We start from the raw sequence: 13,798 nt of genomic DNA, 5'->3' as shown, positions 1-13,798 counted from the left end.
TTGGCCTATTTTTGTTGTTGTTTGCTGGAAGAAAAAACCTTCTTTGTAGGAGAGGGCTTTTTTGCTTACGGACTATTTCAGTGCTGACTTTATACCTAATGTTGTCACTGTAGGTCAAATCATCAATCAGAGTAAGAAAAAAGGTTTTGTGGGGCTAGAAAGATGACTTTCTGGTTAAGGCATTTGCCTGTGAAACCTAAGGATCCAGTTTCGATTCCCCAAGACCCATGTAAATCAGATGCACAAGGTGGTACATGCATCTGGAGTTTGTTTGCAGTGGCTGGAGGCCCTGGTATGCCCATTCTCTCTCTCTCAAATAAATAATATTTTAAAAAATTCATTAAAAAGAAAAAAGGTTTTGTATTAAATGTTGGCTAGATGTGGGACTGGATAGATGGACTAGTGGTTAAGGTGCTTGCTGGCAAAGCCTAAGGACCTGGATTTGATTCCTCAGTACCCATATAAAGCCAGATGCACAAGGTAGCACATGCATCTGGAGTTCATTTACAGTGGCTAGAGGCCCTGGCATGCACATTCTCTCTCTCTCTTTCTGTATGTGTCTGTCTGTCTGCATCTTTCTGTCTCTTTCTCTAGATAGCCTCAATAATCACAGCACTGTCAAAATAAGGTGCTGTCTTACCAAATCATTATGCCTACTCCTAATGTAATCCTATAAATCTTATGAATTGAAGAAGGTTTGATTACAATTTAGGTTTTAAAAATTAAAACATATTTTCAAATTATGAAAATAAAAAATAGAGATGCTATTAAACACACACATGTGCACACACACACATATGTATGTATGTATGTATATGTATTTTGTCTTTCAAAGTAGGGTCTTGCTGTAGCACACACTGACCTGGAATTCACTATGTAGTCTCAAGGTGGCCTCGAACTCATGGCAATCCTCCTATCTCTGCCTCCCAGGTGCTGGGATTAAAGGCATGTACTGCCATGGCCCACTGTTTTATAATGTATTTGTTAGTCATATTTTATCATTGACAAGGACCTGACGCAATTAACTTATAAAGAGAAAAGGTAGGCTAGAGAGATGGCTTAGCTGTTAAGGTGCTTGCCTGTGAAGCCTAAGGATTCAGATGTTCAACTCTCCAGGTTCCACATAAGCAGTGTCACAAGCAAGCAGTGTCACACATGCGCACAAGGGGGTGCATGCATCTGGAGTTCATTTGCAGCAGCTGAAGGCCCTGGCATGCTCATTCTTTCTCTCCTTGCCTCTTTCTCTCAAATAAATAAAAAAATTAAAAAGTAGTTATCTAAATTCTACCTTTAAAAAAAAGCAGTCTGTTGAGCTTACCTTAAAGAAAAAAGGAAGAGAAAGAGAAAAGGTATATTTTAGCTTGAGGTTTTGAAAGCTCCAGTCTGTGGTTGTTTGGCCTCATGGTTTCTAGGCCTGTGATGAGGCAACAAATGGTACACACAGGAGCAAAATAGCCAATTGAGTGGCTGACAGAGAGGAGATCAGACATTGATAATGTATGGGGACATTTTGGTTTTCAAAACCTTTCTTTTGGTTTCCATGCTGTGTTACTTCTTTTCCTTATCCTAAACTTGATGGACTCTGAAATGTTCTTTAGAAAGTCAACATGGATCCTTAGTTTTTTTCCTTATGCATGATTGTCTTAGGTAATCTTATCCATATCTATGCTATTAATTGACTCTAGAGTCATAAAGTCCAAATCATTCTGTTTGAGTATCATACTAACATACTAATATTAACTCCCTATTGGCTACCTTCACTCTGCATCTCATTATCCATTAAAGTTTGACTTTTTTTTTCAATACACCCAAACCATTTTTAGAGCCCAAGAGATGGCTCAGCAGTTACAGGAGCTTGCCTCCAGGCCTGCTGGCCTGAGTTTGATTACCTAGCATCCACGCAGAGCTGTAGACAAAGTGGCACATGTGTCTATAATCTCAGTGTGCCTAAGTGTCAGGAGAATCTGGAAGCTCATGGGCCAGCTAGACTGGTGTGTGTGTGCCCATGCACACACACAAAATGGCAAGGACAAATGCCCTGAGGCTATCTTCAGACCTTCACATATGTGCTGTGGTATGTGCATGCACAAACATATACCACAAAAACTTTTCTCTATCAGATCTATCCTCTTTTCCTTCTGATTTATTTAATCAATTTCATTGTTGCTCAAGCTTGAGTATTTGAAAATCACCTGTGGCCTCTCCTACTTTTCAGCAACTTACACCAATTGATCTGGATTCCAAACATCCAAATAGGTCTCAGACCCCCTGCTTTTCCTTTTTCTTTAATTTGTTCTTGAGGTGCTAGGGATTAGTTGGAACCTGGGGTCTTACATTAGTAGTGGTTTGTATATAGGCAGGCCCTCTGCTACTACTATTTCTTTCAGACCATATAAAAATCTCAGCTAAACTATTAGAATAATCTCCTTTTGGTCTCTCTCCCTAAAGCCTCTTTTTTTCTCTTACCAAAAAGCTAGCCAACCAAACAAGAAATGATCTGGCAAATCCAGCCGACTAACTAGTATATCTGGCAAACAAAGACCCAGAAAGTTCTTTACTCAGTGAGACATTCCTTATGTCTCTGAGGCTGGCTCCCTTCCTGCCTGCATTGTGCTCTCTTAGTGCATTATTCATGTCTTTAGGATTCCTCATGAAATTATTTTGTAATTACTTATTTATAGCTCTGCCTTTCTAATAAACATCTATTGACTTATCTGCTGAGAGTACCTTTTCTGAAGAGCTATCCCATCCTCTCAACTTCTTTAAATACTCTTCTATGGTGGTCAGCTCTTGTCATGGTAACAAATACTAGAAAGAAATCAACAAGAGAATGGTTTAATTTGGTTAACAACTAGGGAGGTTTCTTTCAATGGCCACTTGGCCCTATTGCCTTTCGTGAGGCAGGACATCATGGCAGGAGCTTGTACTATAAGAAGCTGCTCACTTCACAGCAGCCAGGAAGCAGAGAGAAAATGGGGCTGCAGTCCTTAAAGGGCATGTATCCTGTAGTGGCTTGTGTATAAATGTCTCCCATAGTAGCTTGAATTTCTTTTAAATTTTATTTATTTATATATTTATGGGAGAGAACGACAGAGTGTGTGAATATGAGCATGCCAGGACTCTTGCCACTGCAAATAAACTCCAGATGCATGTGCCACTTTGTTCATCTGGCTTTCTGTGGGTACTGGGAATTGAACCCAGGCCATCAGGCTTTGCAAACAAGTGCCTTTAAGCCATCTCTCTAGCTCAGCCTCAGTTATTTATAAAATTTATTTATTTTTATTGGCAACTTCCATAATTATAGTCAATAACCCATGATAATTCCCCCCCCCATTTTCCCTTTGCAACTCTACTCTCCATCATATCCCCTTCCTCCTTTCAATCAGTCTCTCTTTTATTTTGCTGTCATCATCTTTTCCTTCTTTCATGATGGTCTTGTGTAGGTAGTGTAAGGCACTGTGAGTTCATGGATATCCAGGCCATTTTGAGTCAGAAGGAGCATGTTGGAAGGAGTCCTACCCTTCCTTTGGCTCTTACATTCTTTCTGCCACCTCTTCCACAATGGACCCTGAGCCTTGGAAGATGTGATACAGATGTTTCAGTGCTGAGCACTCCTCTGTCACTTCTTCTCAGCACTATGGTGCCTTCTGAGTCATCCCAAGGTTACAATCATCTGAAAAGAGAAGCCTCTCTAACCAAAAGTGAAAGTAGTATTAATATATGAGTATGAACATTAAGAGAAGTGCTTACTGGGCAGTTTGGTGAGCATCGTATATACATTTAGCCAGACACCAGCAGATGTGATACCTCTAGGGTTCATGACTACCCCTGTCATAGGTTTTCACCATCAGGTATCCCACCCATGAAGTGGCCTCCATTCCAATTAGAGAGCGGTTGGTTTTCCACATAACAGGCATTCCACTGTTGCATACATTGGCTCACTTGGCCTGGCTGGCCAAATAAAAGGCTTGCAGTGTCAATTGTTGATTATGTCCACTGGTGATTTCTCTCTCTCCCATTGAACAGCCTGCAGCATGGCTTTTTCCAGCTTTCTGTCAGCTGGTCTACATGGAGGAGGTTTTCAGCTCAGCTCCAGCAGGATTTCTTCGTGACCTTGCAGCCCAAGTATGTGGAGTCTTTGCCAGTAGGGTCTTACCATCTATTCCTGGTGTGAAACCAAGAGCCTTAGCAATGGCTTGTAATATTTTGGGGGTATCCCTGGCCAACAAGTCACTGGAAGGTATCCCATCCCTGGCACTGAAAATTTTCTACTAACAATCTATGGCTTCTGGATGTTCCATTGTCCAAAACAGTAGGTTTCCATATGTCTTATTCATCCCCACTTAGGTTTTTTTTTTTTTTCCTTTTCTTTTTTCCTTTTTCCTTTTTCTCCAGGTAGGGTTTCACTCTAGCTCAGGCTGACTTTGAAGTCACTATGTAGTCTTAGGGTGGCCTTGAACTCACGTCAGTCCTCCTACCTCTGCCTCCCCAGTACTGGGATTAAAGGCATGCACCACCATACCTGGTTCAGTCTTAGATTTTGATTAGCCCTCCCCCATCTTTCCTTTACATAATCTCTTCACCTGACCTCACTTAGGCCTTTCCAACCCCATTAATCTGTTATTCTATTTACATATATACAATACCATCCTATTAAGTCCCCCCTTCCTCCCTTTCTATTCCCTTTATATCCCCTTTCCAGTTTACTGGCCTTTGCTACTGAGTTTTATTACAACTCAGATAGAAGTTCAATCACCTGTAGCTAGGATCCACATATGAAAGAGAACATGTGACATTTGGCTTTCTGGGCTTGAGTTACCTCACCAAGTATAATCCTTTCCAGCTCCATCCATTTTCCTGCAAATTTCATAATTCTGTTTTTCTTTACCACTGAGTAGAACTCAATTGCGTAAATTTGCTACATCTTCATTATCCACTAATCAGTTAGACATCTAGGCTGGTTCCATTTCCTAGCTATTGTGAATAGAGTGTCAATCTCCAAGGTAATGAGACCATGTCCTTAGGATATATGCCCATGAGTGGAATAGCTGGGTCATATGATAAATCTTTTTTTAGCTGTCTCAGGAACCCCCACACTGATTTTCACAATGCCTGTACCCACCAACAGTGTAGAAGGGTTCCTCTTTTACTGCAACCTTGCCAGCATTATTGTCATTTGTTTTCATGATGATAGCCAATCTGACAGGAATGAGATGGAATCTCAAAGTAGTTTTAATTTGCATTTCCTTGATGGTTAGGGATGCAGAACTTTTTTTTTTAAAGATTTTGTTTTGTTTTTGGTTTTTCAAGGTAGGCTCTTGCTCTAGTCCAGACTGACCTGGAATTCACTATGTACTCTCAGGGTGGCCTTGAACTCATGGCAATCCTCCTACCTCTCCCTCCTAGCTTTTGGGATTAAAGGTGTGTGCTACCACGCCCAGCCTGATGGTTAATCTTTTGAGTTAACTTGCTGGACTGGGTCATAGGATACCTAGATAGCAATTTTAATATGTTAAATATCTGAGCATGCTTATGAGGCTGCTTCCAAAAAGAGATTAACATTTTAATTGGAAAGTAGACAGCCCTCTTCAGTGTGTATGGGCATTGGAGATAGGCATCACCTAATTCATTGAGTGTCTGAATAGAACAAAAGGACAAAGGAAGGTTGAATTTACTGTGTGGCTATGTGAGCAACAACACTGATCTTCTCCTGCCCTTAGTGTTCCAGATTCTCAGTACTTTAAACTTGAAATCTTGGATTATTGGGTCTTCAATTTGGAGACGGCAGATTGAGGAACTTCTCAGGATTAATAATCACATGATCCGATACCTTATAATAAGGATCTCTTCTGTCACTTGCTCATCATGTAAACACCACACACATATGTGCATCTGTGTTTATATATATGTACACATACACAAAGTAGGCCCTCCACATGCCTGGGTCCTGCACCCACAGGTTCTGCATTCAGGGATTCAGCCAGTCATGGCTCAGTAGTGTAGTTATGCCTATGATGGAAGACTTTCTCTCGTTATCATTTCCAAGGCTTATCTCTCTGGAGATGTTTTGAGGGACTGATCTTGAGTATATCCAAGGTATGCGGATTTATCTGTTGATATACATTGGTTTAAGTGTTCTTTTATAGAGCTCTTCTGGATGTGTGGAGTCAGTAGCTTTTCTTAAATAAGTATCTGACCTCCCATTACTTTGCTGATAACATTTCACTGCCTGTTATCTGTGAAATAAAGTATAATATAAAAACACAGCCTCAGAAATGCTACCTGATCTGTTCTGTGCTTATCTCTCTAGCCTTGTCACCGTTCTTCCCAATCATCTGTACCCTACTTCCAAGAGATGATTCTCCAACCACAAGGAATGAGAACTTCTTCGAATTGTCAAGTTCTTTCTTCCTTTCAGGTTTTCTTCCCATGTTGTCTCCACCCCCACTAGAAGACTTTTCTTCCGACCCTTTCATTCCAGCCAAACTGCACTGACCCTTCAGGTTCCATGACTGCCTTTTGTGGACATCCTCTACCAGAGCATGTGCTTTGCCTAACCTGTTACTCACTCTCCATTTGCCCTTATGGGCCAAGAATACTCGTACATGCTCGCTGTTCTACCCCCAGCACCTAGTTGCAATACTTTATTGAGTTTATCTTCTGATGTCCTCTTCATGCCCAATAAAGAAATCTTACAGTGCCTTCCTTTAAAATTCTCAGATTAGGAAGTTAATTGACAAATTTAGAAAAGATAGTGAGTTAAATTGGAGTCTCTTTAATATATATTTGCATTTCCCAAGTTCTGTTATAAACTGGTTAACCAGTTAATTCACGTCAGTCTTTAAATTATAACGAGATTATAAACATTGCTGTATGTCCTCTAGCCTGTTTTATCAGCACGCACGCTGAATGATTGGAGTACCATTCCACAATTCACCCTCCGCATTCCTGCTGGGGATTAGATCAGGCCGAGCTTCTATCCATTTCACAAGCATGTGCTACATCTCCAGGTAGTGAGAATGATGCTTCCTGAATCCTTTCCTATGCTCTGTATTATTCATTCATTATACTCTGCTCTTTGTGCATCCTTTCTTCTTTAGAATGGCTTCTTTGAATACTTCCTCCTGCTCTTCCATGGAACTGGCGTCTCAGAACTGAGTCTCTCCAAGTCAGAGGAGCCTCGGGATACTCAGTAACCAAACCCAGGATGTAATTAGTGGCTCCTCTCTGAACTTAGGGCCCTGACCCTACAGTGCTTCCCCGACCAAAGAGACTTGCCCTGAGGTAGGCACATGTATCTGCCCTGGCCGAGTCCTGGCATCCTAATCCAAGTGTAAAGAGTGTGGTTGTCTGCATTTTAAAAACAATAAAATACAAGGCATGCGTATTTGGAAAACTAAACGCCTGGCAGCAGAGTCTCGGAATGCAGTGTTTACATGAATAGCAAGTCTCGGGAGCTGTAGTAAAGACGAGTGGAGGTAGGGGATGAATGTAAATGGCTCCTTGGGCCTCATCTCACACCCAAGATTTGGAGAGGGTTTTCTGAAGTTGCCCCGCGCCACGGCTTCCTGGAGCACTTGCTCTGTGTGCCTGCTTGCCACCGAGAACCTGTGCGCCTCTGAGAGAGTCGTGCACTGGAGGGGAGGCGGCGCAAAGGGCCGCGGCTCAGCATAAACAGCAGGGAGAGGCTGGGCCACCCCACCGCGGCGGGGAGCTGGGCGCAGGGCCGATCAGGGGGCTCGGGAAGCTTCCGGAGCGGAGCGAGCCCAGGAGGAGGGGCTGGTAGCTAGGAGACCCGAAAGCCTTCCATACCTGAAGCGGCCGCGGGAGAAACTGACCACTGAGCCCCGGAGGGCGATCGTCCTGGTGCGAGCCCTGCCGTCCACGGGTCCTCAGACCTCCAACTCCAGGTAAGGAGGGCGTGGGTGCCATCCTTGCGCTCCTTTCCCCGACTCCCCTCCCCCCAACTCCCTCTCACCTTCTCTTCTTCTTCCAGTCCCCTTCCTGGCTCCCCTCGGAGCCGGAGCCGAGCTGAAGCCCTGGTGGGACTATGATTCTATGTGAGCTCCGATCTCTGATTCTGCTTTGCAGCCAGCAGGACTCACCTCTCGCTTTCCACCAGTCCCTCTCACCCTTTCCTCCAGGCGGCTGAGCACCCGCGCTCTACACCTGGGCTCTTGTGCTGGTGGCACCCTCTCCAGGTGGGTGGCGCAAGCACCGCGCGCTACCTACTCCTAGAGTCAGAAATAATTTGGAGAATAAAATGTTGCAGTTCTTTTTCCAGAGCATCTCCTCTGCCTTATTTTACCATCCTAACTTTGGAAAGAATATCCAGTCATGAACAAGGCCGTTGTGCCACTTTATCTTCTGTGTGTGCCCTGAACAGTGCGCTGGGCTCTCGGTCCCCTTGGTGTTCAGTACTGTGACAATTTTGCAAGGTTTTCTGGGTGAGCACACTGCTAGAACTTTATCAGAGCTTGACGCAGCCGCTCTGGCACGAGCGGGAGGAAAACCCCGGGCCCTAACCTGAAATCCTGTTCCGCTCTGGAGTGGGTGAGAGTGTGTGCACACATACGCATTTGGTATTTAAAAGCATCTCAGGTGAATGCGCTTCTCTCTCAATTATACACTTGAAAATAGCCATAAACTCCACGTGGGAGAAAGCCTGTTCCCTCAAGCTGATGAATTTAATACCATGTTATTGCTCCGGAACTGACAATTTTGGAAAGGGAGGGTCAGTGCTGATTTGAAACTCAAATATAGGGCTGGGAGAAATGCCATACTTCAAAGATACCTGATGTCACTTTTTAAAATGTAAATTTCCATCACAAGTACTTTGGTGATTAGAAAGAGCCGAGGCTTGTTCTGGGAATCAGATCTGACACCCCTTGAGTTCTGTAAATGATAGCAGTGGCCAGTTTGCCTGGTGCTTCTTAGGGCTAAAGACTCAAAGGAGCAGTTATTTCTAAGCAACACAGGATGAATGACCCATGCAAATCAGTTTAGATCCTGTTTATACTCTGAATTATTTGAACCAAGCTCTTCTATCCTGACTTTGTGTGTAAATTATGTTGTAAATATTTTTCCATCTGGTACTTTATCCTATATGCACATCTGCTAATTTCCACATATATCCATGTATTTTTCTGAGCCACTCTAAATTTCTATCAATCCATCAGAGGGTAACAGAAAAAAATAAAGACTGTTCTTTGTGGTTTTTGAAAAACTGATGCAAAGGACTAATTTCTTAAAACACATAACATAGGTATGGTATGAGAATATGTATTTCTTTTTATGAAAGCAGATGCCATGAAATAGGGGTGATGTTCAGTACCTGCTTTCAAGGGTATTAAGGACAAGCTGGAGAGTATAAAACCTTTTGAACTTTTGAGCAAAGACTCACTGTCTAGTTATTGAGCCAATGTGATTATTTTCCTGGCAATCTTTTCCTCTTTCTAAAATTAACTTTCCCCCAGGAAAAATAGTGCAGATGCACATGATTCAGCCCAACCAAGTCTAGAAAATATAGTGTTTGAATTTTAAAAGTGACCTTAATTCATCCTTATAGACCCAGTGTTTGTAATCTTTGCCACAGCATATGCAGAACGACTTGTCACATGCTGACCTTGCAGAGTGAAAGGGAGTAGTTACAGACAGTGCAACAGTATGTTATAAATTCTATTGGTTTAGGCAAAAGTATTGATGTTTCCTAGGGGTTTTGTGTATATTGTGCCCACAGGGTCTTAGATTTAAATAATTATATAAATGTAACACGTTTTTGGTTTTTTTTTTTTTTTTTCAAGGTAGGGTCTCACTCTAGCCCAGGCTGACCTGGAATTCACTATGGAGTCTCAGGGTGGCCTCGAACTCACGGCGATCCTCCTACCTCTGCCTCCCGAGGGCTGGGATTAAAGGCGTGCGCCACCACGCCAGGCAGAACACATGTTTTTTTTTTTAATTTTTTTTTATTATTTATTTATTTGAGAGCAACAGACACAGAGAGAAAGACAGATAGAGGGAGAGAGAGAGAATGGGCGCGCCAGGGCTTCCAGCCTCTGCAAACGAACTCCAGATGCGTGCCCCCCCTTGTGCATCTGGTTAACGTGGGACCTGGAGAACTGAGCCTCGAACCGGGGTCCTTAGGCTTCACAGGCAAGCGCTTAACCGCTAAGCCATCTCTCCAGCCCAGAACACATGTTTTTAATATGAACAAAAAGCCACAGTATTTTTCTCTGCAGTGGGACATTGTTTGTTTTAAAAATATTTATTGTTCATTTTTATTTATTTATTTGAGAGCAACAGAGAAAGAGGCAGAGAGAGAGAGACAGAGACAGAATGGGCACGCCAGGGCTTCCAGCCACTGCAAACAAATTCAGACGTGTGCGCCCCTTGTGCATCTGGCTAACATGGGTCCTGGGGAATTGAGCCTTGAACCGGGGTCCTTAGGCTTCACAGGCAAGCACCTAACCTGCTAAGCCATCTCTCCAGCCCTGCAGTGGGACATTGTAAGCATTAGGTTTTGGTTACTTTTTTGTGAAAAATTTAATGTGACAGAATGAAGAGTTTCAAGAACATAATTCCATAGTGATCTCTTTGGAATTACAAGTGAGTTAGAAAGAAAGATGTGGGAAGCCCCTAGCCTGCAGCATGTGTAGAATGGTCTTTTGTGAGTAAGGATGGTGGATCCAGTTCTGGCAGCCTCAGACTGCATGATTAGACCCTTCCACTCTTTTGCAGACCTTTAATTTAATCTGTAACTTGATGCTTCACTGACCCCACATTCTCCCTACCAGGACTGCTAACAGAGGAATGGCTGGCACTTTGGATTGAATTTTTTTCTTCATGCTTACAGGGGTTGCAGAATGCAGTTACATTTTTAGCTCAGGGTTCTAAGAAATACCTCTGGCCATGAAGAGTGTAGGACTATGCAGCTTGCATTATGCATTGTCTTATGTCACTGTGCCATCTTAATTCCTCAGTAATTCAACCATGTAGAAATGATAGTCATGTAGTAGTAAAATTGGAAGGCACCTTAGAATTCATCTAGATTTTAATCATGTCTTCATACAGATGAATATTGAAGTACTCTTTGCCATAGTCCAGCTTTGAGAATAGGTGTTACATTTTATATCTTTCCAGTTCTTAAAGTAATGAGGATTTTGTTCACTTGAAATGAATTTATATGAGTTCAGTAGTGTGGCAATGACAGCAATGCAGGTTGCAAATCTTAATTAGATTTCCAATGAAGCTTAAAATGTAGCACTAAATGCATGTAGGTCATGTACAAAGGTAACAGACTACCCAAAACTGGTATCCTAGAGTTGTCACTATGTTGGGTGGGGACTGCTTGTACTGGCTGACAGAAGAGGTGTGCACTGAGATAGATAAGTATACAGAGAGAAAGGCAAAGGCAGGGAATGTGAAGAGCAACTCTTAGCGAATACATAGTCACTCAGAAGTGCTTGTCCTTCATTCAGCGCAGAGCACCGCTTTCTATAGAGCACTCTAGGGAAGTCGTATAATGTGTTCGAGTGGCATGCATCCTTGGTGAAGGTGCCAACTTCTCTGAATCACTCATCGGTATGGAGAGAGAATGATAGTCTTAGGGCAGAGATTTTAGTCTGAGCTAATATAGAAATACTCACTGGAGGGCTAGAGAGATGGCTTAGCAATTAGAGTGCTTGCCTGCAAAGCCAAAGGACCCAGGTTTGATTCCCCAGGACCCACATAAGCTAGATGCATGCATCTGGAGCTCATTTGCAGTGGTTGGAGGCCCTGGTACGCCCATTCTCTTTCTCTCCACCTGCTTATTTTTCTCCCTCTCTCTCTCTCTCTCAAGTAAATAAATTAAAAACAAAAGAAATGCTCACTAGAGTTTCTAGCCCATAAACCAGATTAGGGCTTATCCTTTAGAAGTCCCATTTATTGATGCTTCTGTCTTTCAAGATCTTCTGTCTTAAAGATCTCTCTAAGATCCTAGTGGTGAATATTTTTCTTTCTCACTAGCTGTAAAAGACTTTATCCTGATATAAGGCACCAATAGGATTAGACTCAATCTTTAGAAGTCATATAATATTTAGAGAAATATTCTTTAAATACCACAAGTTGCTACCATTTGTGGAGTACTTTACATTCATTAAGAAATATCTTCACAGCTCTAAGATGAAGCCATGATCTCTTTGTACAGATCTGTGATTCGAGAAGTTGGCACCTTTCTCAGGGATGCATGCAAATTTTAACACTTCATACTACTTCCCTCAAGAGTGCAAGCTGCTGAGTGGCCTATAGATGCTATTGTTGGATGCATTTGGCATAGCTAAGATATTTCCTAATTCTTAAAACACTTTATAAAGTCTTCATATGCTTTCATATGGAATGTAACCACTTTACATCAATTTAATAACTAGGGACAGCTGCTACATTTAAAATATGTGTTTCTAAGGTAGAATTAACTTCAACAATCAAGATGTCTTTTAAAATAAATTTTCTTTATAATTTCATGAAATTTTGAGATTTGTAAGACATCTGTAACGTGACTGATTTGCATATACTTCCTTGCTCTCTAAAAGTGCTTCTCTAGTGTGTAACAATGTTTCCTTCAAGGCTAAGAAAGTCTGTCTTTAACGTTGTTCTTCAGGAGCAATTATAAATCAAACCATGTATTCTATGATAATGTTCATTATTAACCTGATTGGACTTGGAGTCATCTAGGAAACCCACCCCTGGGCTTGTCTGTAAGGGTGTTGCCACAGAGATTTAAGGAGCAGAAAAGACCCACCCTGCACATGTATAGTACTGCTTCATGGCCTTTGGGCCTGGCCTGTAAAACAAATAAACAAGTGAAAACAAAGAGTATGCAGCTGAGCACTGGCATTCATCTCTCCGCTTCCTGACTGCAGACATATATATATATGCTGTATTTTCCATGAATTCCATTATTCTATTTCCTTTTCAGGATAGTAAAAGAGTTAACTTTAAAAATATTTTTTGTAGGGCTGAAGTAATGGTTTAGTGGTTAAAGCACTTGCCTGCAAAGCCTATGGACTTAGGTTTGATTCCCCAGTACCCACATGAAGCCAGATGCACAAGGTGGCACATATGTCTGGATTTTGTTTGCAATGGCTGGAGGCCCTGACATGACCATTCTCTCTCTATCTACCTCTTTCTCTCTCTAAAATAAATAAATAGATAAGGATGTTTTAGTCAGCTCCACATTGCTGGAATGTACACAAATCAGGCACAGTTATGGAGGAAGGGATTTATTGAGGCTTACAGATCCAGGGGAAGTTCCATAATGGTGGAAGATGCTGGCACCCTTTAACAGGTCCAGGCAGAGAGAAATACCACCACCAGCACCACACTTCAGGAATCCCAGCAGAGCTCAAGCACTCTGCATACCTTTAGGCTAGAATTCAGAGCCATCCCCACTAACATCTTAGGGCTGTACCCCAGGATCCACCTATAGTGACACCCGGCTGGAAATCTAAAGTCTAAGCTTTAACAAATTCCTGAATCTATTGGGGGACATCCATTCAACCTACCACAAGGGGTTGGGGAGATGGCTTAGCAGTTAAAAGTGTTTGCTTGCAAAGCATACCAGCCCAAGTTTAATCCCCCAGCCACCCATGTAAAGCCAGATAGCTTTTTTCTCTTCTTTCTTTCTTTCTTTCTTTCTTTCTTTCTTTCTTTCTTTCTTTCTTTCTTTCTTTTTTTTGCAGTAAGAGTCCCTGGCATGTGCGCATACACACACACACACACACACACACACACACACATGTGCATGCACATGCACAAAAAA

At 42.2% G+C, this 13,798-nt stretch overlaps 2 protein-coding genes across 3 annotated transcripts in view; one reads left to right on the top strand and one right to left on the bottom strand.

The window, feature by feature from the left end:
- The window catches only part of Dek (DEK proto-oncogene), a 37,565-nt gene extending 29,447 nt beyond the window's left edge, over positions 1–8,118 (bottom strand). The window contains exon 1 of the mRNA XM_045136404.1: positions 8,106–8,118. The gene's annotated coding sequence lies outside the window, so the exon portion shown is untranslated. The remainder of the gene's footprint in view (positions 1–8,105) is intronic.
- Positions 7,739–13,798, top strand: part of Rnf144b (ring finger protein 144B) — a 236,769-nt gene continuing 230,709 nt past the window's right edge. The window contains exon 1 of one of the 2 annotated variants that reach the window (XM_045136409.1): positions 7,739–7,910. The gene's annotated coding sequence lies outside the window, so the exon portion shown is untranslated. The remainder of the gene's footprint in view (positions 7,911–13,798) is intronic. The other variant, XM_045136406.1, reaches the window with a different exon arrangement.

The sequence above is a fragment of the Jaculus jaculus genome, chromosome 17 (assembly GCF_020740685.1).
Source record: "Jaculus jaculus isolate mJacJac1 chromosome 17, mJacJac1.mat.Y.cur, whole genome shotgun sequence".
NCBI classification, from domain to species: Eukaryota; Metazoa; Chordata; class Mammalia; order Rodentia; family Dipodidae; genus Jaculus; species Jaculus jaculus.
This window is presented reverse-complemented; position numbering and strand designations above follow the sequence as displayed.